This window comes from Mercenaria mercenaria, chromosome 4 (assembly GCF_021730395.1).
Source record: "Mercenaria mercenaria strain notata chromosome 4, MADL_Memer_1, whole genome shotgun sequence".
NCBI lineage: Eukaryota > Metazoa > Mollusca > Bivalvia > Venerida > Veneridae > Mercenaria > Mercenaria mercenaria.
This window is the reverse complement of record NC_069364.1, coordinates 43,004,499-43,028,007: the sequence shown is the minus strand read 5'-3', so window position 1 is coordinate 43,028,007 and position 23,509 is coordinate 43,004,499. Positions and strand designations below refer to the sequence as shown.

General features: G+C 33.0%; 1 protein-coding gene across 1 annotated transcript in view; it reads left to right on the top strand.

Annotated features, from left to right (window-relative positions):
- Nucleotides 1-23,509, top strand: part of LOC123551568 (uncharacterized) — a 50,958-nt gene that overhangs the window by 19,676 nt on the left and 7,773 nt on the right. The window lies entirely within an intron of this gene.

Sequence of the window (23,509 nt, the reverse complement as noted above, 5' to 3'; positions counted from 1 at the left end):
GTTGGTTTAAATACGTACAAAAATGTATTTATATGCTCGTCTTTGTGGGGACACAATTTATCATTGATGTGCGCACATAACGTCACAAAATTGCCAACGTGCGACAGCAAGGCATGCATGCAAATTGACAATTACTCCGTTCAAAAGTAACTGGCAAATTAATCAATGATGTTTTATTTGATCACTTAATATAGTTACAGAGGGCGCTAATGATTTCATTTATCTGATGGCAACACGTCACAGAACCATAGCTTCTCATAAAAAGCCTGTGAAATAGAAGCATAATGTACTGTCTCAAATTAAGGCTCAGAGAGTGCTTGTATACAAACAAATAATGTGATTGAATAATACAAGATTGTTAGAGCAAATTGATGATGTTTGATGAATGTTACAACTCGTTTCGGACACCCACGTGTTGTCTGTTTTAGTGCAGAAGAAATTGTTTGTGCGTGTTTCGTATTGAAAGAATATTTAATGAAATAAAAATATAGCAATAGCATGACATTTAAATATAAGTGTGAGAACTTGAATAAAAAATTGCGGAGCATTTGATTAACAAGAAAAATATTTAAAACTAATCAAAAGGAAATGCTCTTGATTAGCATCACACTTTTATAATTTTAAAAAAGTCTCTGAAATAAATTATATTGTGCTTTCTTAATTTGCCTTTTATGCCGTCAAAGGATTTTCTGATGGGCAGATTTGATGAACTTACAACTGTGTCATTTTGGAGGCTTCACAACCCATCTTTATGTATAATGTGGCAGTAAAACGAAGAGGCACCATACCAAGTAGTGTTATTGTTTGTTGTTCTGTGGAATCATAGAGTCCATGAAATATCATTTTATAAAGGAGTTTTAATTCGTTATCTTGTCTCCAAAAAAAAAGTTTGGTCTGAAAACTTGATTTTCTCAAATATTTTGATCCGGGCCTTTAGAAATAACGTTGATGTAGCATGGTCTCGATGGATCATCAACGTGTGAATTGTATTAGTCTTACAGTAACAGTCTTACACCAATGCATAACTACGATTTATGTCAACAATGCCGAGGCTTGAAAATGACTTACATAGGGTTTTTATCGCCACATACCAAACGCTCCTCTGAGGGTGGTAATCGGGTCTTTTTTACGATTAAAGACGCCAGATTACAAATATTGTACTGGTGTGACTTAAACACAACACAATGTATAAAATGCCAGTGTGTCTGAAAGAAGGTTAATATGGTAATCCGAAACACAAGTATAAGGAAGTTTTTTGTTGTCCGACACAAGAACTTTATCTGTACGCATAAATGAGATTGATTCGATCGCATACATAAGTGAAACCCAATAAATACCTTTGACAACTTAAACAAATAGGCCTGCAAGAGAGCGCCAATGAAGCTTTTGTGATTGCGAATGAATCTGATATTGGATATTCCATCCAGTTTTGCCGTTTAATTGTAATATAAGAGTCAATCAACACGTTCTCCGCCAGAATATGTCACATAATGCCGTTAGGAAATAAACACCCATTATTCTCTACCGTGGTCACGATTTGACATTTCATTCGGTAATAATTCGAACATTTATTACTCATCACAAAGATCTAATTTATTAATGAGGCAATCATGTTGGCGTTATTAAATTGCCTTGCGGGGTTTCATTTAAAATTCATGAGCGCTGAAACAACATATTATTTCATTAATCACCCTTTTTTCACCATCACAGAGAAGATAGTCATATCTTTCATGCAAATTGTATTAATAAAAAGTAAAACAAGAGATTCCTGACAAATTACCATTCTGGCTTTTGCATTTATCATAATTGTATCGCTCAACATTGATAATTAATACTACTCTGAAACAATGCCTGAACTTGATTATCTATTTAATACCTTAATTCCAATCAGAATTAAGGTTTATGTTTCCCTTTTGTTGAGCAATACGGGGAAATATATTCTTGCCTACCTGGCATTGAAAAAATGATATCCGGGGAGAATTATCTTGTCTAGTGAAAGAGTAAGCTAAACGTGCGCATATTAACGTCGCAGTGTATGAGCAATTTTTAATTTGCATGTCTGAAAATATTGCAATCATATAAACTGTAGGCAAGAAAGATGATCTAACATGATCTGCCTGTCTGAGTCAGGCAGATGTTTCCCAGCTTTCGTGACAGCGTAGATAAAAACACGCTAGCGCTCGGTTTTCCAACCCAAGCTGTTTCTCGGGTTTGGGTAAGCTATTATAATTTGCCTTAACAGTCTTACTGACATGTAATATTATTCAAATTAATGAAAGTATCTTATAGATATTATTCAGGCGATAAAAGTCATTGAAAACTGTTTTGCCTATTTACTGAAAACAGCTAACTGGAAGACATATATCGGAAATGACGTAAGCTGCTTAATCTATTTTCAAACGAATTCTGTTGTATGGTTTCATACAATGTACTTTATATTTCATACGTAAATCATAATTACTAATTATATAGAGGTCATATCTTAGTTTTATTGTAAAGTCCTTAAACTGACATGCAAGAGGATTTTACATTTGAAAGTCCTTGATCTAAAGGCCTTTAATTGGAATGCTGTAACTTGTAAGGTGGCTCTTTTCGACAGACTTGAATCGTCACACTAAAACGTTGCACTCTATAACCTCCTTGAATTGGCCTGCTAGAAGGTTGCACGCTGTAAGTTCATTGAAATGGTATGCTAGGTTGATCAGAATAATTGAAAGTACACACACATTGCAAAACACAATTGCAAATGCAAATGTATCTACCTTTTCTAGTGTATATCAATTAACTAAACAATGATTTACTAGGAACAACCCTATTAACTGTCTCAATATACGCTTGGGTTAGGGTTCCTATTTAGTTCTTACTTAAATGTTATATCGACAAATGAACTACAATGTATGGCAACTGAAAAATAACGCTTCGTATGTTAGTAAACCATATTAAATATTTAGTCAAAGTCCAAAAGAAGCTGAAAAGAGGCCTGTTTAACAACAAATATATCATTTAAGTCTTAGGCATTGACATTGTCCAACACCACTTCAGACCATTTCAGGTCAGAACAATCAATTTTTAAAGCTCATCAATTCGTTATAACATTTAGTGAAGGGCAAAACACGGAGGTCAGTCTTCTGTAAAAGAAATGTCTCAGTAGATCTATAAAGCATATTATGAACATCTGTTCGGTGAATCCTTCAAATGCATGCATTGTAACGAGCACAAAGGGTTTGTTTAAAACCGCTGCAAAAAATTCCTTGCAAACGAAAGTTACAAATGTGGCACTATAACACTTTATATTCTGAAAACAATAAGCTAAAAATCATTTGCCATCATTCCAGTTGTTTTTCATTTTCACTTTTTCAAACCTCAGATCCAGTTTAAACTAGTTTAACGAAAGCATGTATTTGCATCTGCAAGTCATTATGTCACTATTTAAAGGTCAATGCTCATCAAACGATATTTTCACAATGACTGAATTCTTGGATTCTAGCATATGTTACCATTTTAAAGGGGTGATACATTTTCTTAAATATTTTACCGTTTATACGAAAGTATTACAAAGCCGACTATTTGCATTTGATAGGCATTGAGATACTTCGATCATCTGAACCAAAAGGCAAATTTAGAAACAGCGTTAGAGTTCTATCTCCAGCATAACTTTGTTGCGCAATCAAGATACACAAAACGACGTAATAAAAATAATAACAATATTGCATTTCTTATTAATGTCGGATTAATACATGATTGCCAATGCAGATCTTTGACAAATGCCATAAAATTCTATTTTTATCATTTCTTATGTATTATTATACTAAAATAACGTTTTCTTGGATGGGTAAACAGGAAAGGATATTAAAATCTTTAAAATTTATACTTGATGTGAAAATCTCACTTGCAGCAAAACTCAGTTAACACAACTAAATGTAAATGATGAGTTGTTGAAATTTCAAACAAATCCATTACTTGACAGAAAAAGATAACCATAAGCAATTTAAACTCAAAATTGACTCTCATTTGTAAATCATACCTCTTTCAGTTCAACACTGACAGTTGAACTTTGAATTCACAGAAACAATTGTAGGTCATGTTCTGTTTTAGCTCACACAAAGTTCGGAATAATTACGCCTTTTATGTCTAATTATACTTTGCTTTACTGGTCAAAACTGGTTTTTCCATTACAATCAAAGAGAATATGCACACTCCAAGATTTAGGGACACACTATTAATGATATTTATCACATTCGAAAGATTTAGTCAATTTAGAAAAGCTAGATACTGGAATGCAAAAGAGAAGTTTTGGAGATTGTCTTCATAATTAAGTGGCATTTTGCCAATTATAAAAACATAAAGCAAGTTATGAATTCTCTTCGCATTACAAATTTTTTGTTTGATTGAATATTTGCAAAAGCGTATGCAGAAGAAATAACATCTATCTGTTGCATTGTTAAGTTTTGATACACATTCTTATTTAGCACAAACATGTAGCTGAATTTAAGAAACAAGTGACGTGTTAAAGAAAAACATTCAATATCAATACATTAGTGGCAACGCTGTAAAGAAAAATCTGTACGTCAGCTATATTGTAAAGTAATAAATGTTCGTACATGAAAGCTTACGTGTTGAATAGATTATATACTTTTAGAGCTGAAAAGTTAATTGGCGTTTCAAGTCACTTATCAGGCGCAAAGACAGGTGTATGCTCATTCATGAAACTTGTTCTTTCATTCAATGCTTCTATATGATTATAGATTATATAAATAGCTTCTGAAATATGGAAACAATGCGTAACAGACATTGACAGTAGGACAGATTTTTCTATACGGCCAAATAAATGACAGTTAAAATCAACTAAAACAGTGCCTGTTTACAGTAAGAATGAAATCATGATCCAAGAAAAGGAACACGAGAAGTGGAAACTGAAATTACGTGTTAAAACCTTTGGACAATTCCTTTCATTTTAGAGTCTCCAAGGACTCCCGGCAAAACTAATTAAATGTAAATAAGTTTATATTAGAAAGCCCTGTTACACAAATAAATACGATATTGGAATGGGAGGATTTTCATGCAGAAACTGAATGGAATGTTGGCTTAGAGTTTCTGTTCATTTTTTCTGCAACATTGTCGCTAGGAAAGTTTTATAATCAAATGCATTATACTTTATACTCTTTGAAAATCAATTGTCAACAAATGTAAAGTATATGATGTTTATTTACAAATGATGCTACCGCATAAAACCAAAACAAGACAGAAACGGATGATAACGTTTTTAAGTGATTTTAAAATACTTTACTTTAACCAAATATTCAACACATATGTTGAATGCAAGCATATAGAAGAATATAATGTTTGAAATATCAAAACAAAAAGAAAATAGTTTGTATATAATGGCGGCTGATTACTGCCATTTCTGTCTGACGTGTGGGCGACAGCAAAACGTCAGACTAGTGCTCAAATACGACAAAGTCCGTATTTGTCGTACTGACGCGCTAACTTGGCATGTTAGTGTGTTTGAAGCGCCCCAATTCGACAGAACGACAAGTGCCTTGTTAAGCGCCAATACATTAGAAAGAAATGGCAGAAATGTCCACCATAGGTAGTTTGCAGAAAGTCTTCAATATTAATTTTAAACATTGCAACAAGGCAATATGGCAAAAGACAGTATAGCAATGAAATATACCTCATATCATGTTTTCAGTGCAAAGAGGTTGTAAGCTCACGCATTCACTATATAATGCTATTTGCAGAGCATATAAAGGAATAATTAACTTGACGTTTCGTGTCGGTTTGCAGACACAAAGACACGTTAATATTCTTCCTGTGAACCATTTGCATTCATTTCAAGCATCACTAGTCTACAAAGAGCAAGAAGTAATGATGAAATATCAGTTGAAAAGGGAAGCTAAATCATAATGAAGTTTTCAAAAATTTTGTATTATATATTATATTTTCCATTGACAGGTCTACTGGTGTAGCAAGAAATTTTCCACAGGGAAATCTTCCCCCCTGGTCCCAAGCAAAATAATAGCAGACTCGGTTTGATTGGTTCTATTCGTGGGTACATGAGTTGACAAGTAAAGGCTGAGATCATTATTAAAAAAATACTTAGTATTAACATTTATTCACGAGTTTTGTTTATACCTTGTATCGTGGTTCTGGTCATATTCTGCTAATAAACACTTTGGGTTAATGAAAACCAGATCAAGTGGTACTGAAGAACTGCAATAAAATGTCCTATCTACGGTGTGTTTTTCATGGAAGTGCAGATTTTATCTGTGTTTTCCCTTACAGTTACTGTTTCAAAGTACTCGTTTCGGTCTTCTAATGAAACTGTATCTGTTGGCACCTTAATAAATACCCTTTTACAAAGTTTTACTTCAATAGTCTAACACTTTTATTTTTTATTCTACCCAGACTTTACAAATATAAGAAGTGTCTGTACTGTTTTGGTTTCGTATTCCGTGCCCTGAAAAGCGAACAATAAGGAAAAGTAGAATCCACATTACCAGCTTTAAATCCCAAACACCCTAGAAATGAACCCATTCGACGAATCAGGATATACATTCGCATAACTCATTCCAGATGCAGACATTTTTTTAATTCAAGTTCCCTTTGATACGTACATTTTACATTTTGTTTATTTCTGTCTTACTGCTTAAAAACGCGCGCAGGATGGATACTATTGATATCCCATCAATGGTCTAGGCGCCTTACATAATGTAAAAATCAGAAAAAAGTCTAGAGAATCTCCATACATAACTATGAACATCAGTATGGCTAGATTATTTGAATAGCAGAAGTCATATGAGAATTCTGGAAATTAGTCATCTGCAGGCTTCTGCAAGTTACAGACCTCTTCAAAGGTGCAATCTTTGATATTTTGATTATTCTCTCCATCAGACTAAAAACGCGATTTAAGTTATTTCCAATTCTACCCTCCCCTTCCTGAATATAATATGCAAATGCGAATTTCCTTTCATTTTAGCGTCAATACATCTCTTGGGAGCTGCGAGAATATTTCGTATCAGTTGTACACAATCCACCGGAGAATAAAAAAAATTCATGTAGATTAATCCTTTATTCAGTGTTAATGCTAATTTAACTATACAATATTAGACACAAATAATCACTCCGGAGAGCAGTCATGTGTATATGAGCCTTACCGAAATAAGTTCAATGTTTAAAGATACTTAGTCATATTTACGCAACATTTTGACATTTGTTTCAGTTTTCGTATATTCGTATATCGTGTATTTTTTACAGATTTATTGCTCTATTAAATAAAGTTTGATCCCGTTGAAAATTTTGTATTTATTAATATTGTGAAATTTTGTAAGAATCATTGGAACCCTCTTTGACATGAAAGTATTTAAAAAAACAGACTTTCTCTTGACTTCAATTTCAACGGGACAGGCTTTAAGATAAACATCAAGACTTCAGGTTTAAACAGATTGAAATTGCTGTCAGATATTGAAAATGATTGCCAGTCCTGAAATCATGTTGGATACATTAATACAGAAACTTGTTACGACATATATCGACCTAAGGGACAATTTCACCATAGTAGTGAAAAAATAACGTCATCAATTTATGAGTGAAGAATGTCAAATATGATACAAATCTTACAAATCAGTGCTGATAAACAGTCCCATGATCACTAGTCCCTTATGACTTGTGTCTTATGAATATCTGGTTCATTTCGGCCCTCCGCTTAAAATTTGTAGACTCTTGAAATATATATATATATAAATGTCATACAATAATAAGATGTATAATGAAAACGTAAACAAGTTGAAAGTTCCATATAACTCAGTTGTTGAATGCCAAACTGCCACGTTCGTAAAAGTCTCAAATTCTTAGAGTCTTTTAAAAAAACCGTTGCAGAACAAAGCAAGTGTTTTCGTGTGACGACAATTTCTCAAAATTCCGTTTTCGATTTAGAGGAGTAATATTGTCAATGATCAATTATTTGTAATTATAGAGCTTTTAATGGATTTGCATTATTTTGGTTTAAGCTTGTCAAGTTATCAAGAATTTGTTTTCACACGGCCTAAGTATTCAAATTTAGAATTGATGTGCTTGTGGCACACGTTATGTCATTGCAAAATATTACAAGAGTTTTACGGAACGAGTCGTAAGTAAGCAAATATACAAATTTTCATGCTCTTTTCAAATGAAAAAAATATACGAGTATTTTCATGATCTTTTTCAAATTTATAATTTGACGCTATATCTCAGCTAATATTTCAATTATATTCTATTACATCGGATTTGATTATGGTACACTTAAAGCAATAAGTAAAACACACGCAATAATTCTGGCTCTGCTGTGAGAATACTAATTGTGTACCTGTACAATGTATAAAGACTGAAATATTAGAAATATACAAGTCTAACAATTCCGAAACAGTTTAGATCACAAGTTAACGGGATCATTACCGCGGAGTGACCTGTTTATCACAAAAAAACAAACAACGTTATTAGTTTCTAGTATGACCTTTCGTAATGAAGGTAACGTTTGATTGTGTTTCTGGGTCTACGTTGCTTATAATTAAGTCGGTTTTAGTAATAGCAAATCAGCTAGTAATGACAAGGTGTTGTAAAATAGCATATAAATCGCCCATTATGGCTTTCTCCACATCAGCAAATGCATTTAAGCACACCTACGTATGGCTTAAATCTCTGATTGGTGGTAGATCATTTGGCTGAATAGTCCTCGTGGGAGTTGTCTTAGACTTCTAGAGATCCAACATATGTCCAAATATACAAATACTAAATTTGTTATTCTGATTACTTGAACTAACCGTCTGAAAAGGCTAAAATTGTTTCCAATTTTGTCCGGTGTTTGTTATACATAGTATGCAAATGTGTATATAGTTTCATTTTAGCGGCAGTATATCCCTGGGGAAATGAGGGGATATTTTATATTAGTTGTATACAATTCATAAGGGGGTGAGTACTTGGGTACGAATTAATTTGATATCAGTGTTGGACGAATATTTAATTGTAATATGTTCATATGATTAAGCTAAATAACCACTTAAAATGAATAACAATTATGTGAATACAAACCTCTTTTCAACTGGATGCATAGTTCAGATATCAAACATTTTGAGTAAAATTAACGAGGAATTATTTTCACTCCAAGAATGTTCGCTTTCTCAATAACTTACATAGTGAAAGGCCAACATTAAAGTTATAACAAGTGTTTTACCTCTTGAAAACGCCGTGTGCTTAATCGGTGTATACTGATGGTTAACCGGTGTAGAAAGGGTAAACTTTTAAAGATGCGTTTTGGTCCTGAAACCAAATAATTTGTATCATGGAAATTTGCATTGCATGCATATTACACACGAACAAAGTTTATATAATAAAACTCCATCACAGGCATTCGCGACACACAGATTAATTAATAACAGTCCAAGCAGAAGAATTTTGATTGACAATAAGCAAGAGATTACGTAAATGGAAATGATATCAAGCCTTTGATAAAATGAAATTTAAAGGTCATGCTGAGTCAAAGGTACAGACATGCCTTACATTTATATCGAAAAGATTGTTGTTTAAGATATTCCGGCTTCTAAAAGACACAGATTGAATCATTTGCGTTTCTTTGTCAACTTAAGTCACAGTAGTATTAAAAATGAATCACGGATCCTTATTATCAAATAATGTCTTAAAGGTCTGTCAACAAAAACAAAAATATGCAACAATGCTTATGCCAATAATAAGACAGTTTGCTATCTTTGGGAAAAAATACATTGCAGGATACAAACTTACAATTATTGTTATATAAATAACGACTAATTTGTCAACAAGGTATGGAATTCACAACGCAAAGTGTAATCATGCGCAAGGCACACCTAAAGCATGTTTATATAGAAAGAACAACTGAAATGTCACGGTGACACCAGTTGCAGTGGACGAATAGCGTGTTAACGGTATCGTCAACAGATCAGTCCTACATGAAGTTTTAATAAAGAAATATTATAATCACAAATGTCTAAATTGTTACATTGCATGTTGACAAGAGCGTGTACACGAAATCCTCACATGCAAAAACGCAAAAAAGATCTAATCATCACCAACGAATAATTACAGATCTGCAATAGTTTAAATAGCAGTGTTTCTAAGCATTCATTTCAATATCTAAAGTATGTTTATTTCCTGCTTATTAAACCTATGTTTCAATGATGTTTATGTTGTTATTTCAACAATATAGTTTTACTTCCGTTTCAGCCTAACTCACCTTAACATTTTACATACTTTAAAGATTTAACTAAATTTGATTTTTTACGATTCATCATTTCATTACTTACCAATATCATATATACATTCCAAAGTGACCTTTTCTATTGTTTTCTTTCTTTGGAATTCTGTTTGTGTTGAATTTATATGTTTACACATAATCTTTAGTTATCTGAGACTTTCAAGGAAACATTACTCAGACAGATGACAATTAAACAAAGTGTCGACCTTTTACATGAGCTATAAAGGAATTAATTCTAATAAGCCGCAATGTTCCCTCACGTGATATTGCATTGCATTCGGCCAGGAAATGTGCTAACGTTGAACGAAGAATTTGCCGCTCCTGAATTGACATGGAAAGGATCGTGATACTGCATCCCAAAAGAAACAAAAATAGTAGAAATCCAAAAATAGCTGAGTCGATTCCTATGAGTTAAGATATAAATCTTCTCATATAGTATTTATAAAGAAGTGGTGATGAACATTTTCATTATTAACTATGCCAAATGACTCGTGTCTTCATATTTATTTTGCACTACTCCCGCTATGTCTTCGGAGACTCATAAAAAGAGACCCCCCAAAAAAAGAAAAAAAAAGAAAAACGCAACAAAATCATGAAATATGATTTTAGATAAAAATATGTTGTATGATGAAACGCGAAAATTGATAAATTATGTGTATAAATCCTAGGTGTTGATTACGAAAGAAAATGTCTCGTTCAGGAAAATTTAAGAAAATCTTAAAAAATTTTTTATTTTGAAAATAACATAAAATTAGTTGAAATATTCTGCAGGTAATTCTTAAGATCAGCTTGAACAAATTAAAATGTGTGGATCTCTTTAATCGTTTAAATAATGATAAGGACAAGGACCTACACATTTAATTTCACCATGTTATAGACAATTCAATATTTATTTATAATTCTTGTGGAAAAATGACTATTCGCAAAAAAAAAAATCATCAGTGTGATTGTGTGAGGTCCAAAAAATTCAAATCGGTCTGGCAAACAATCCAAGCAAGACCCTGTCTTTTTTATAAGCTGCATTTTCTAGCCATATCTAAATTTTTGAAACTATAGAGCTTAATCAAATTCTGCATTGTATAACAAATTTTGATCCTACCGTGCAAGATAACCGCTATCAATCTTATTTAGACAGGACTAAAAATGAATTTGTGTATTCTAGTTTAGCATATTCGTTACAGTTTCAAGCCTTTCTGGTAGAAATTATGTCTAAGTCATTCAAAATACAAATGTCTGTGTTGATGAATCTCGTTGTGTCATTGATAAAGCTATGACGGGTGTTATTTGCTAAGATACTTTATTTTAAAAGTGAGCACCATATTTTTCCCGAATAATTCACTTACAGGTACAATTAATGCATGATAGAATATACGTTTTCGAAAGAATTCTGGTTTTATTATGAAAACCACCCATTTTTCCCTTCAGGTAAGATTTAAGTTACGTATTAAACATCTAGAACTTATTTGTCCACTGCGATATTTTATCCATTTAATATTAAGACTTCATTGTCCATGCCAATATATAGTCAAAAAGTCAGATCTGAATTTCAGTATACGGTAAAACAGCAATGTTATTAAAAAAATTATCGTAATGACATATGCCGTCATTGCGGTGCCTTTTCATCGAAAAACGTTACCATTTTCTATCATTGACCTTTCGTAATGACGGTGACCTTTTATCTTGTTTCTTGATAAAATATGCTATTACATTTAACTCTGTGTAGAAAAAGCAGGTCAGTTAGAAATGAGACGGTGTTGTAAAATAGCATATAAACCAGTCTTGATATTTTTCAAACTTTTCCCGAGAACAGAAGATGCTTCTGCTATTTACTCATATATCACTACAGCTTAACATTTTCTGTTTTAATACTGAATACTGAATAATATTTCTTTGCAATCGTTCACAGTGTTATGTAAGATGTTACAGTACCATACATTCTAACTGTTGCATAAACACTTACTGTTACTAAATTTAACCGCCTCGGTAGCCTAGTGGTAGAGCGTCCGCTTCGAGTGCGGGAGGTTGTGGGTTCGATCCTCGGCCGCGTCATACCAAAGACGTAAAAATGTTACAAGTAGCTTCCTCGCTTGGCGCTCAGCATTAAGAGGATAGTGCTAGGACTGGTCAGCCCGGCGTCAGTATAATGTGACTGGGTGGGGTATCATGCCACGTGTCTACGGCGTGATATTCCAGTGAGGCAGCACTATAAAGTTGGGCATTGTGCTCACTGTTTCGTAATCAGCCTGGAGGAGCTACCTTGATTTTCAACAAGAATGGAACAAACAAATGAGCAGTGTCTGCATTGTTTGAAAATCACTAGTATCCTTTGGAAGGATAAAATGTTTGAGAGCTGATGAATTCATGATGCGCACTATGTGTAATACCACGACAGAATGACAAGTTTCAATATCAGTTTTTCTGTACATTCCTAATTAATAGGTTTAGTGACTAAAATATTCACTCAGTGATCACACTTAATAGAACTGAAAAGGGATTAACACCTCTAACACCTGATTGTTGATACAACAATACCTGTCAGCTATTTACTGTCACTGTGAAAATTTCACACGCCCATTGATCAGTAAAAAAGCCAAAGTAATTGAAAGTAATTAGATTTAATTGACAATTAAAACCCAAATCTAAGTCAGTAATTAATTAATTTCAATTACTTTAATTTAGTTTGTGCTTAATTATTCATTATTTTCAATTAGAGCAAAATTTGTAATTAATTATAATTAGGCACATCCCTGATATGTAATAAACGTGTCTATATAATTTGGATAAATGACAGCCGTGGGAGATCTCCTAGATTTCTGCAAGTCATAGACCTTTTCATATGTTCGAATTTGGTATTCTGATTATATAACCGTCTAGAAAGGCTAATATTATTTCCAATTGTAAAAGGAGTATGCAACGTTGTATATTCTCTTATTTTGCCGACAGTAAATCCCAAGGGGTGTGTCTGAATATTTTATATATCGGTTGTATGTAATTTGTGTAGGAGTGACTACGCGAGTTTGGGTTTATATGTTATCAGTGTTGTAAAGAATATTAAATTAGAATATATTTTTAAGGTATCAAATTGGCATTAAAGTGAAATACGATGTATTCTTTTTTATCTCAACTGGATGCAAAACATTAGTTGAATAACACTGTTTTGACTTAAAGATTTACGTACTAATCAGGAACGGATGTGCTGAGGTTCAAGCAATATACATACTATAACATGCCAATGTAAATTTATAAAATGCCTGTCTTATTAAGTGTTGTTATATTTTCTGGTCCCTTTAGATGATGGAGTCCATTCCATAAATGTGTAATAGAGTTCGACTTAAGCCAGTACTAGGGGACGTGAGAGGTGTTGCACATTTCATTACCTCTCATGGACGGACTCAATCAAACCGAGACTGCTATTATTCTGCTTGGTTGCAATCTTCCAAAGGATCTTTTACGGATTTAATTATTTATTAGCGATTGTACTATAATAATGGTTTTATCTCTAAAAATGTGTTGATACGTAACAATGTTATCAGCGTAGGTGACATGAATAAAATGTTATTCTGTAATATGAAAAGGGTTTATGCATTGGTTCCGAAAGTCATTTACATGCTAACAGTAAATTGTATCAGCCAAAGTTTTAATAAGTAATTTGATTTTTTAGACATAATATTCCATACTCGTATTAAAGGGTACTAGGGGAAATTTGTCATTTACAAACTACACATTCGGGTATTTTCACAGAATCTAACATTGGTATTAAATCAATATTTATAGTCCCTTGCATTGGTCTAGATGTAATAACATGATCAATGATAAAAGGTCATATTGAATCGAAGGCGGAGCGAAATACACGTTTTGACCTCCAGCTGTGATGTCATCACGGTTTCACGTCAAAACAATGCGACGTCGTACACAATTTGCTACGAAAAACGACCAAAGGCTGAAGATATCTGTATTTAATTTTCTACGTCTTATGATAAGCCCTCGATCGACATCGCTTTTATCAGGTTAATAAATCTACATATCAATCTCACCAAAAGGCAATAATTGTATATTGTCTGCCATGAAACAACATTCTCTTTGATGGTACGTGAGACGAACCAGGAAACCATGGTAAACATCTGGTATGCGAGAACGCGAATGAATAACTTGTAAATATTTTATTGTCATCCGATCTGGATAATATTAAGTAGAAATTAATCATATTTAATGAGATATCACTATCATAAGACGTAAAATAGGTTAATTAATGCATTGCATCTTGGCGTGAGTGCGCACATCAAAACCTCGTATACAATTAATGCATAGAATTTGTTACCGGCTGCAACGAATAATAAAACGTCAGGAATATGTAAACGTGTACAGGCACATAAATTATAATGCAATCAGATGTTCATGTCTGGCATTAATCTGACGTTAATCCCCACTTTTACAAATATGTAATGTCATAGTGTTGTAATAATATGTTTACTAACTGCATCAGTTTACGATATATCATTTCATTCTTTTGAACGAACCGATTACGATATAGGTCATTGGAGATGTTTCAAATTGATTGCATTCTCTAAATTAAAGACGGCCAAAATCATTTCGTTGCACCAGAAGATTAAATAACATTAAATTATTCTGTTTCTTATATTTATCACTTAATTTTTAAAAGAAATTTTTCAAATTTTTGTTCAAAATAATTCCTTTAATCCAGCATATTCCTAATTTTGGAAATATTTATATACACACCAATGCTGACAAGCATCAAAGGAAAAAGACTTAAAATACCAATTATATGGGCTTTTCAAATGTTGATTAAACATCTTTTTTATAATTCCCACTTAGTATAAGTCTTAAACAAGGTGATATACTTCATATGGATAATCCGTTTTTGACTCAGTTGGTGGCCGGGAGCTGCAATTAGATAAAACTGACAACTCAAAAAAAAAACATATGAAAATATTCTGTTTAAAGTGTTATTTCTTAAATAAAGGATTCGACAGTGTGTAAATGACGTCATAAGCACATTAAATGGCTGCCTCCATGATCAGTCATTCTCTTAAATTTCAAACTGCCATATCTTTTTCAATAGTGGTCCGATTTTAAAAATTATTTCAGTGTTATGAAAGGCTTCATGATTGCTTTCATATTCAATAACTTATTCTCAGGCATTCCTTGCCCTTTAAGCTCCTCAGTGGTGGTTTTGCCACTGACCGTTCCAAGGCGGTGCCCCACTGTGTTCCTTTATTTGTTTGTTTTGTCCTTGTCGGTTTACGTTGTGTGCGTGTGTTGGTCGTGTGCGTGTCTGTGTGCTGGGTTTAGAACGTGGCTTTCCCTTGATTTTTTCTTTCTTTCTTTTTTTCTTTTTTTTGTAGCACTCGGTTTTTAGCAATGTTTTATTTCCGCAATTAAAGGGTAATTTCATAAACTCCGAATTGAAAATAAAACGAAAAATGAGTCGGGAAATTCAAAGCAATATTGATTTGTAACAAATTTTGTATAGTGTATAAAATATTTAGTATAATTATCTACATAAAGGGACACCCAGAGAAAAAGTCAAAAATAGAAGGTAAACGCTTTTATGTTAGTTCACGTGCTCTAATTGAGGAATGGGATAATTTCTGCAAAGTTTTGGAAATCCCCATACGAAAATTTTCATGTAGTTTTAAGTGAATACAATGGCTTATCATTATTCTACATGAGGTGCCTACCAAAGGTCAGTCATATCACAATAAAGACATCCTTATTATATTTTAAAATACTAATTGAAATACACTGTAGAACAGGGCATTGTTGACCGTAAATCACTGTTATCAAACCATTATTATTCACTTATTAACTATTTTATAAGGGCACTCAGAAAAGCAGAGATTTATTGTTTGCTTAATGAGAGATTTCTCACACTTTAAAAATAATACTATCACGCACATTTCCTATAATTTTTTGACTGACTGCATTTCGTTTGCAAACCCGCATCGGCATTCGACTCTCGGTATTATTTCACACGAATCTCAAGACTTATATTTTCACTACGTTGTAAGAGCTTTTTTCTTCTTCTGTCTACAACATCAAAGCAACAGTTTCATCTTGAATTCTAGTTTCGTCTGTTTGACAGCAGAGAATCATTTATTTGTCTAATTTCAGTGATAAAGCGCCATCTGTCATGACTCTGTCCACCCACGGCAATGATTACACCTCGGAATATCCCGTGAGATTCCGCGAAAAATAAAATATTGGTGCATCAAACCTTCATCGGTGCGAAAACCAGACGAAATTCTCATTGTTTTTGTGAATGTTGTTAAAATTGATACTTTTGTTACGTGGAAATGTGTTATTGGTTTGTCTGAAAGTTTTAAATCCATAGACAACATATTTTACAACAAGTCAAGGACATACTAGATAAATTCAGAAATGCAAAGAGACTTTTAGTTGCTCCAGGACGTTATTGTAGAAATCCAGGATGAAGATTGTTATAAGCGTTATTGTATTAACTATACATTTGTTTTTTTTTAAACAGTAGGAAATGAAAATATAAAAAAGTCGAAAACCACAGGTCCCAACACGACAAAAATGAAAATGTTGCAGGCCCGGTTTAATAAACAATGAAGGAAATGTTCATTTGTAAACGGATTAAAGTCTATTAGACTTTTATCTGATGCTCTTACCGATTGAGATTACGGAATGTTTAAGTTATTTGATTTTGTTTCTCAGCCAACGAAACGTTTTATGACATAGCACTCAATATTTATAACACGAAATTTTATTAATTCAAATTAAACAGAAAAAAATGAATGTATGTTTTCATAACATAAGTGTCAAAGAAAAAAAAGCATAAATAAATTTCTTACATAATGTCATTTTTTTATTGCTTGAAAAGGATGCAAATTTGTCGTTAGATATAAAATAAGGCATAAGATTTTTACAAATTGAATCGATTCCATGTTATTAATATGATAAAAATATCGCAAATTTTATTATACAATAATTTTCTATTTTCACTTTGTCATTTATTAAAAACACAGGAAATTGATTTATACATTAATGTATCTTAAGTTTTGCCTTCTGTCCCTGGTATGAGCTGTTTGCAAAAGTGATTATCGAATTCACATCAAAATTACAAAATGCTAAATATCAGTACAACACAGCTGGTCTTTTAACAATTTTGTTTTTATGCCCCCGAAGGGAGGCATATAGTTTTTGAACCGTCTGTCCGTCTGTCAGTCTGTCAGTCTGTCCGCAATTTTCGTGTCCGGTCCATATCTTTGTCATCGATGGATGGATTTTCAAATAACTTGGCATGAATGTGTACCACAGTAAGACTACGTGTCGCGCGCAAGACCCAGGTCCGTAGCTCAAAGGTCAAGGTCACACTTAGACATTAAAGGATAGTGCATTGATGGGCGTGTCCGGTCCATATCTTTGTCATCGATGGATGGATTTTCAAATAACTTGGCATGAATGTGTACCACAGTAAGACGACGTGTCGCGCGCAAGACCCAGGTCCGTAGCTCAAAGGTCAAGGTCAAACTTAGACGTTAAAGGTCATTTTTTATGAATGTGCATTGATGGGCGTGTCCGGTCCATATCTTTGTCATTCAAGCATGGATTTTAAAATAACTACGCATGAATGTGTGACACAATATGACGACGTGTCGCGCGCAAGACCCAGCTCCGTAGGTCAAAGGCCTAAACTCTAATATCGGCCATAACTACTCATTCAAAGTGCCATCGGGGGCATATGTCATCCTATGGAGACAGCTCTTGTTTCAATATTTAAAGAACTCTATTATTATCTCATAATTTAAATAAAAAGTAAAAGAAATTATATCAAACTTCCATTTTAAGCTTGGGTTACGCCCTTTTAAGTCTAATGATATTCATGCCCCATTCAGCTAGAAAAAGGTCAGACACTATGAAACAAAGTTGATTTTATATTTAAAAAATCTGCTTTAAACCGCCATTATCGTGTATTTTATTCTCCATAATATTGCTTATAATGGTTATAAAATTACACTTTTATTACTTATAGATATTAATTTTTATTTGAACGTCATCATTTGATAATGCCTGTTTTCTTTTTTTAAATGTCTAATGTAATAAAATTGTAAATTTGTGTGTATTTTTGTAAGAGAAAAGTCGGTTAATGATTAATTGTACTTAAAATGCAGAGGTCGAAAATTCTGTCTTAGTACGTCAAGCAGAATCACGCCTATTATAACAGTACTAAAAGGTTACTACACGGCTTGGTAGTGCCTTCTAGCCATAATGGTATACATATTGTCATATTTTTCCGAGGGTCATTATGAATCTCGGTGTGCCATTATGGCTGGAAGACACAAACTAGCCGTTTATTGATTTTCTTTTATTATATGCATTCGCTTTCATAGTTGTCTTGGAGTTTTCATTTCACATATTTTCCAGACATTGATCAGCATCATTTGTATTGCTTTTTCCATCAACAATGCCAACGTTATTTCATAATCGATCTAAAAATGATTCAGCATCTATTCACCCGCCATAATGACGTTGCTTCAAGACGTCAACGTCAGAACGTGCTGACATGGAGGCCGTAACGGCTTTGTTACTATTTATAGTAAGGAATATAATAAATGAAGTTATTACTTAGTGTACCCGTAAATGCACTTGGTAATTTTCGTATAATATAGAGGATTTTTGTTTTGTGTCGGAGTATGGTTGAAATATCTTTCACGAATGAACACCAGATGCATTTTTTTTTTCACTACATTTGCTAATTTTACAGTTATATACCAATAAAAAATATATTTGTTTTTTTTTTCATTGTGAAAATACCAGATATATTTCTCTCTAATTATTAGATAACTCACTGAAAACTCACGTATTAATAATACGTGCACTCGTTACGCAATATGGCTTTCTTCGGACGTGCATTTAGCCCAACGAGTACATGACTTTTCGTACAAAACGGAGAAAGCCGAAACCGCATAATAGTACGAATAATACGGAAATTTGGCGATTGTCTTTACGGGTGCATTATACATACATGAGTTTATTCTGGTAGGCCTCGTTCGTTTTGCAACCCACAGTTCTTGTACGAAGTTGAGTATAGTCAGTACCACGCAAAGTACGAGTATTATGCTATTTCAAAAAGTTTTTGGTGAGCGATCCAAGAACATTTGAATCGGAATCTAACCGTTACAAACACCAAAAAGCAAACATGCCTCCAAGAGTGTATTTAAGGCAATGAATCCGTAGTAATAGTCTGCATTTTCCATGGCACATTCTCCGGCATGAGATTTCGGCATTTCTCTGATTTTATAAAATCATAATTTTCTTGTTTGGCCGAAAGATGCCAATGTTGCATAATTATTATAGAGATCACGTAATCAAACGGAACTTGCCGAGTGTCCTAACGGGTCAATTGCCACGATATTTTCTTTTTAAATAACTAAAACGAATAGAAAAAGTGTTTACAATAATTTTGAATTCCCATCCGTGGATAATAAACTAAATGACTATAAAACCAATTATTTTATTTTCTCTTAAATGTCTGTTCCTCCCAGACTTTTTATCATTACTTCTTCACAGAAAACATAGGTTATATATTTTAAAAGATAAATCATATCACGTTAAGGCGTAGGTTTGTTTACTTATTGGAAGGATATTAAGAAATTAAATTTCAATTATCATGTTTACTGCATTATATTGCGAACTACATTTTGAACCGCTTTGACCCATGTATTGGTGCTACGAAATTGCGTCGGAGTTGGATATGTTTATATCAAAAGTTTTATCACACGGCATAATAAAATAAATTTCACTATTTACTTTTTCTTATTTTTCATCATAAACCCAAGAAACCTGTGTTTGAACCATAGACCTGTCAGTAACTGTATATAGAGTCTACAATTGTACATGATAGAAACATTCACTTCGAAAATTTGAAGTCTTGTCTTACTGACACAAAACACGTTTTCGTGAATTCAATTTGGATAATGAAAGAAATATGCCATCAACTTCCATTTAAAAACAGTAAGTTGCATCTCAGAAAACACCCGATGTATCAGAAGTATTTTCATTTACGTATATTAGTCACACGCTAGTTTCTCATGTCTAAGTACTGACTGATAGAAGACGTTTTTACGGCCACTGTTTTAGCAGGTATATAGGGGACATGTCGTCTTCTGTACATTACAATATCAACATTTTTAAGCTTTAGAAATGCCTACCAAAACTCATCAATAAGAATGATTTTAGATTCTGTTAATGAGTTTTTGTATTGAATGTTATTCATTTCCTTTCAGAATAACATAACCACATATAATAAAGTCTGTAAAATGATCCTATGGAAGCAAAAAATGCAATCAAGAAGAATAATAGCAGACTTGGTTTGATTGAGTCTGTTCATGAGAGGAAAAGAAATGTGCAACACCTCTCATGCCGCCTAGCACCGGCTTAAGCGGAACTCTATTACACATATGTTGAATGAACTCAATAATCCAAAAGGACCAGAAAATATAACAACACTGAATCCAGGTACGGGGAGACTTTTTACAGCTGCCACAGGGCACTTAAAGATTGCTGTTGTGATAGGTAATAAAATCATAATAAGTCGTACAATCCATACTTTTCCACTTGACGAAATGACAGCTTTCTCTCTGTCTATTTTCACAATTTTGAGCAATAATTTTAGGTTTGTGTATTTTTTTAAAACATACAAATGTTCTGGCCCGTCAAAATTATAAATTCTGGTTTGCTTACAGTTGAGGGTTGTTACACAGCTATATACAAGGCGTGTTCAACGTTTTATAAGAATAAAGCCGTAGTTATTTGAAACTATGTAAGGATCTGTGCCAAGAAGTACTGGAATTTGCAATAAAAAACATGTCCATCAAAATAGGTATTGGTGAAAGATACAACAGATTCACTTTATAAATCTTTGGATAACAAAGGTTTCTATGTTCATCCTAAATTCCTTAAAATGGTGTATCTCATTATTGCATATTTTGAGTATTAAATGAAATAATAAAAAAAACGTTTTGTTACATTGACTTAGTAAGATTAAACTTAAACATATTATGATTTCCTTAAAGCCACATTTTGACCTCGAGATATATACCTTTTATAAAAAAACTCAGTATACGACACTAAACAGAATTAAACACAGGAACGCATTCTTACAAGGTTGCTCGAGATATATACATAAAAAGCTTCATATCGGCACTAACTGATATAATCACTGGACGCATTTCATTGCGGTGTTTACTATTCAGATTGACCTTTGTCATCTGCTTAAACTGCATGTAATACAAACTACTAGTCTTAGAGATGCGAAACGTTCAGATGTTTAATATACGGAGTATTGATTCTAAAATTTCTACCGATAACTCAATCAACACTAAGAGTGCATATAAATCAAGTAATCAGCTTCTTAAATGTCATGATATGTCAGCATAGCATTTCTTATGAGAGCCTAGGAATGCAATTGCCATAAAGTTAAGATAATTTGCATAAGCCTTGCAGCTTTAATTTGCTGTTTTTAAGTATTTCATCTTCAAAATAATTCCGAAACAGTTAAGGAAGTAAAAGAACATATACGCATCAAATAAGAACAGATATATTTACATGGGCAAAGGTATTGTTAGGGTTTTTTTTAGATAACGAAATAAAGACACTACTACTGACTGTATATATTTATGAAACTAATTTGTACACAGAATCTTGTATGATTATTTGTCATGTACAAGCATGAGCGTTTATTTCTCACATTCCTTTCTTGCCAACTTTGCACATTCGCACAAAAATGCTTTCTTTTGATCATAGTAATAATAGGTCTTACTCGTCAAAATGTTATCATGAAAATTATTGTAGTGTGTGCTTCGTTTATTGCTTAGTTAATAATCATCTGAAAAGTGGAGCTCAAGCAAAATGGGAGGAAAGGTCACAATTTTGACAATATATTTGCGTAAAACAAAATCATGTAAAATCTAACGGATTTTCTAATATTTGTAATATAACTTATTTCTTTCACACGGTCAGGTTCATGTGCTACGTCATTAAATGTCATTAAGATCTTAATGCCGGAATAAAAGTGTGACGGCAAAGTCCAGTCATCGCCTAAATAGTTACCCTTGATCCAGATATATTCACCTGTATTAAATTCTTCTAAAAAACATATAAATGTGGCAAAGACTTCTGCAATAGACACAATTTTGCAAAATAAATGTAACACACTGATATACAAGCAAGATCATTGTCACAAAAGCCTATACTTATTATAATCGCCTCATTAACGCACATTTATAAGCAATGGCAAACCGATACACAAATGTAAAATGTATAAATTACACGATAGTAGTTAAGTGTCTGTTGACGTATTTTTTCAACAGTCATTGTAACATATTCGTATATGAAAAATCAGATCGAACAGTAAAATGGAACCTGAAAAAAGTCGAGTATAGAACGTTTCGCATTTCTGCACTACTTATTATCGTATTGTTTGCTCAAACCCACATCGGTCAGGGGCAAGTGATTCGAAGTAAGCGGCCGTACCCACTCAGTTACGAAGGCCCCTCCTGTTTAACTAAAACTTTTTGGTAACACATGCATTTTACCTTTACTGTGTGTTATGATATATTTGGGATTGAGCTGGTAGCTTGGCATTATCTCTCTATTATACATCAGTGACATTAATTGTGTAAAATTTCGAATTTTGCATTTCAAAGAAGAGAATGGTGTGGTATTACAATTTGCTTTCAGTGTTTGGGTCGACTAGTAATAACTAACAGAGAGATTCTAGTAATGCACCTTGACTATATTTGATACACTTTTTACCGTTATTTCAGTAAAAATTCATATAATATGTTCTTTTTACATTTTATGTCAGTTTACCTTGTTAGTCTCCTTTTACCGTAACGATACTTATATCCTGAAATTGGTATACGCTTCACAAATAATGAGTCTGCCAAAAATACAGCGCGTACTTATAACAATGGTAACTTTACCACTTTTTGTGATATTTTGACCTTTTGATTGCAAACAATATGATAAATATATCTTGACAAACCTTTAATCTACATTCATTAAAACGTCTAAAAGCTTTCCATCACGTTTTGATGATGTCTGGAGGGATAGGTAGACGGACAGACCATTAGTCATCAAAACAGTTTCGAGGCTGAAGATCAACTGTCCAGCCTCATGCTTTTCATTATTTACGTTGGTTCCAGTATTTTCTTTCCAACAGGTCAATATACAAATAACTTATATGTTTTTTCTGTC